Source organism: Calidris pugnax, unplaced genomic scaffold, assembly GCF_001431845.1.
Source record: "Calidris pugnax isolate Ruff unplaced genomic scaffold, ASM143184v1 scaffold953, whole genome shotgun sequence".
NCBI lineage: Eukaryota > Metazoa > Chordata > Aves > Charadriiformes > Scolopacidae > Calidris > Calidris pugnax.
The window spans coordinates 989-5,355 of NW_015091618.1; the positions used below are offsets into that span (position 1 = coordinate 989).

The 4,367-nt window shown below is 56.1% G+C and overlaps 1 long non-coding RNA gene across 3 annotated transcripts in view; it reads right to left on the bottom strand.

The window, feature by feature from the left end:
• Positions 1–3,034: 3,034 nt before the first annotated feature.
• LOC106899893 overlaps positions 3,035–4,367 on the bottom strand; it is a 12,181-nt gene continuing 10,848 nt past the window's right edge. The window contains exons 2-4 of one of the 3 annotated variants that reach the window (XR_001414092.1): positions 3,972–4,064; positions 3,494–3,568; positions 3,035–3,337 (exon numbers count right to left, since the gene is read on the bottom strand). This is a non-coding gene — a long non-coding RNA (uncharacterized LOC106899893). Of the gene's footprint in view, positions 3,383–3,493; positions 4,065–4,367 lie in introns of all 3 variants that reach the window. The other 2 variants (XR_001414094.1, XR_001414093.1) reach the window with 2 other exon arrangements.

Here is a 4,367-nt window from a genome sequence, read left to right on the forward strand (position 1 = left end):
GGGGACACACACACACACGTGTGGGGCAGGGTGGGGGGATGGGGACAGCGCTGAGGGGCCCACGACACGCGTGTGGGGCAGGGACACGTGTGGGGAGGGGGGGACACGTGGGGCAGGGACACGCGTGACGGGCCCCACGCGTGTGTTGGAGGCCACAGGCCCCACACGTATGTTCTGGGCCCTTAAACACACGTAGACCAGGCCCCACACGCATGTCATGGGCTTAACGTGTGCGTTACATGCTTTGGACACGCCTGTTTGGGGGGCTCAGGCACGTGTGTCACAGGCCCCACACGCATGTCACGGGTGAAACATGTATGTTCCTGGTGTCGGTCACGTGTGTCACAGGCTTTGCACGCCTGTCATGGACCCCACACGTATGTTCCAGGCCTCAGACACGCGTGTAGTGGGTCTCGGAGATGTGTCATGGGCCCCACAGGTGTGTTGGCTGCCTCGGACACGTGTGACATGGACCCCACCTACATGTTAGGCCCGTGACATATATGTTCCATGCCTTGGACACACGTGTTATGGGGCTTGGACACGTCACAGGCCCCACACATATGTTCCAGGCCTCAGTCACACGTGTCACGGGCTCTACACGCCTTTCATGGCGTGAGACATGTGTGAGGCCCGTGACACACGTGTGGGGCCTGTGTCACACATGACCCAGGCATGGAACATACACGTTAAGCCCATGACACATGTGTGGGGCCCACGACACGCGTGTAGAGCCTGTGACAGATGTGACTGACACCAGGAACATACATGATAAGCCGATGACACGCGTGTGGGGCCTGTGACACACATCTCCAAGGCATGGAACATACATGTAGGACCTGTGACATGTGTCTGAGCCCTGCAACACACGTGTCCAAGGCATGGAACATATATGTCACGGGCCTGACATGTAGGTGGGCTCCATGTCATACGTGGCCGAGGCCTCCAACACGCGTGTGGGGCCCATGACGTGTCTGAGACCCCCAAAAATCATGACCCAGGCCTGGAACATACGTGTGGAAGCCAGGACACCTCCGTGAGGCGTGTCAAACACGTGCTTAAGGCCTGGAACATACATGTGGGGCCTGGGACAAGCATGTGGGGCTTCTGGCACAGGTGACGGAGGCCTGCCACATACATGTCCATGGCATGATGGGCGTGTGTGACCCACGACACACGTATCTGAGGCCTGGAACATACGTGTGGGGCCTGGAACAAGCGTGTGGGGCTTCTGGCACGAGTGATGGAGGCCTGACACATACATGTCCATGGCATGACGGGCGTGTGTGACCCATGCCACACGTCTCCACAGCCAGGAACATACATGTGGGGCCTGGGATCTCCCTCCACTTCAGCGAGGCCTTAACGACGTCCTCGTTAAGAAATTAAGCAATTAGGGGCTGGATGAGGGGGCAGGGAGGGGGGATGGGTCCTGGTTGTGGGGCAGAGCTCAGAGGGTTGTCACGGACGGAGCGGGGTCACGTTGGAGACCTGGAGCCGGTGGTGTCCCCCCAAGGGGTCAACCCTTGGTCCAGGCTTGGTCAACGTCTTCATCGCTGACCCGGAGGAGGGACGGAGCGTGTCCTCGGCCAGTTGGGTGATGGTGCCAAACTGGGAGGACTGGGTGACCCTCCAGAGGGCTGGGCCACCAGCCAGGGGGACCTGGGCGGAGAAGAACCTCCTGAGGTTCACCAAGAGTGGAGGGTCCTGCACCTGGGGAGGAAGAACCTCAGGCACCAGGAGAGGTTGGGGGTGGATCTACTGGGAAACACTTCTGAGGAGAAGGATCTGGGGGTCCTGGTGGAGAGTGACCTCCCCAGGAGCCACCAATGGGACCTTGTCACCAAGAAGGTCAATGGGATCCTGGGGGCATGAGGAAGAGCGTGGGCAGGAGGTGGAGGAAGGTCCTTCTCCCCCCTCTGCTCTGCCCTGGGGAGGCCACCACTGGAGCACTGGGACCAGTTCTGGGCTCCCCAGTTCAAGAGAGACCATCAGCAGGTTCATGGAGGACACCAAGGTGTGTGGTGGTGGTGTCCATCCAGCAGAGGGACGGGAGGGCACCCAGAGGGACCTGGAGAGGTGGGTCCCCAGGAAAGGGACTTGGGGGTGCTGGTGGAGGAGAAGCTGGACAGGAGCAGGCACTTCCAGCCCAGAAGGTCCATCCCATCCTGGGCTGCGTTGCCAGAAGGTCCAGAGAGGTGGTTCTTCTGCTTTGAGACCTCACCTGGAGTCTTGTGTGCAGGTCTGGAGCCCTCAATAGAAGAAGGACATGGACCTGATGGAGAGGGTCCAGAGGATGATGAGGGGGATGGAGCACCTCTGCTCCGAGGACAGGCTGAGGGAGCTGGGGTTGTTCAGCCTGGAGAAGAGGCGGCTCCAAGATCTGAAGGTGGCCTACAGGAAGGTTGGGAGAACCTGTTTAGAAAGGCCTGCAGTGACAGGACGAGGGGAAACGGCTTCAAACTGGAGGGGAACTGGTTTAGACTGGAGATGAGGAGAGGGTTCTTCACTGTGAGGGTGGTGGAGCACTGGAACAGGATGCCCAGGGAGGTGGTTGAGGCCCCATCCCTGGAGATATTCAAGGAGAGGCTCGACGAGGCCCTGGGCAACCTGGTCTAGTTGGGGGTGTCCCTGCTGACTGTGGGGAGGTGGGATGAGATGACCTTGACCCCAACCTCTTGGTGGCCCCCCAATTCGTAAGTTAGAAGAAAAGGGGGGAAATGAAACGGCTCCAAAGGAAGCAGTCTTGGAGAAAGAAGGAGTTAAAATGTCAGCTGGGGTCCTTCTTGGAATCCCCTCTCTCCCAACAAGGGCGACAACACTCTTTTGCTGCTTCAAGACATCATGGTGCTGGGCTCAGGCCTACTCCCTGCAACGGGAGTTGCAGGCCCCGTTTGTGCTCAGTCAGGCCACATTTGGTGGATCTTACCAAATCACGAAGGTAATAAATTGTCTGAGAGAACAGAACGAGTTGATAGGAAGGAACACCAGAACATGAAGTGGTGGCTTCAGCAATTTTAGGATGAAGCAAGGTCACTCCCACCTTGGCGGCCTGGAGAGTTCCCCAACGCGTTGCTAATCAATACCTCCTGCTTATGGACTTGAAAACTGAGTCTCTGAGCGGTTTCTATTTCGCCTTTTGGGGCAAATTCGGCATCAGGTTCTTGCCAGAAACAGAAACTACATCCATCCAATCCCGCTTCTCCCAAGCCCATGGTCACACAAGGACAAACAGAACAGTTAAAGATATTAACACGAATCAGGTGAACACATTTCACATGGGTGTAAAAAGCCTCTTGAAACAACTGCTGTTCCAGTGGGGTCCAAGTATCCAAGCCTTTGGATAAACAGCCACAGGCAAATTGTTAGAAGGGGCATCTCCCTGCCTCAAAAAGCCCCAGAAATGGATTAAAATGAGACTTTTCCCCACCGGAAAACCCACATTTTAAAGAACAAATCCCAAAGCCAAGGGATCTGTTCTCCTCCTGTTTACCTGCGCAATGGTAATCAGCCAAAGGATGGGATTCGGGTCTCCAGGGTGGGCAGAAGGCAGCATTTCCAGAGCTTCCTGCCAGATTGTATAGGAAAAAAGAACTTAAATTCCTCCGGCAGAGGAGGAAAAAGGGCAATTCTCGCTCCTGGTGGCAAGGGGGGCAGGCCCCCAGTGGTGTTAAAGAAGAGGGAGCCAATCAGACCCGCTCGGGGCTTTAGCCAGGGCAGATCTGGTGTTTTATCGACTATTCCCTCATTCACAGGAGAAATTCCATTCTCCAAATTGTCCCAGACCCAAACAAGCTCTACTTGATGCACCGGGACGGGGTCAGTCACCCCACGAGACGTTCACGTGGCAACGGGCAGCACCCGGCGCCTTTAGCAAAGAGATTCTGGCCCCTGGAAGAGCCAAGTCAGAGCGACTCCCAGTTCAAACCAGTCCCAAAGTGGGTTCTTAATGGGGAATGGCTGCTCCGTACTGGAACGGTGCCCCGAGCCTCGTGCAGGCGATGCAGAGCCAGCTCCGTGTTGAGCCATGGCGCTGGAGGAGGCCATGTTCAGCAGGTTGGTAACTACAACGGCAAGAAAAACCACCAAACAGTCAGGTTTTCCTCAAAAAAGGAGAAAAGACACCAGAGGAGATGGATGGAAAATGGAGGAAGTGCAGAAAACAGACTGGAAACCAGAAAAGGCCCAGAAAAAAGTCGGATATTCCAATTCTTTCCACATGAAGAGCAGCTTTTGGAGCAGGATCTCCAGAGAGAAAACTCCTCCCTGGCTGCAGATGAGGTGGGACTGCAAAGACCCTCCATGTCTCATGGAAGATGTTCCCGAGAGCACCACTGGTTCTTATATAGCCACTTTCCTCCCAAAAA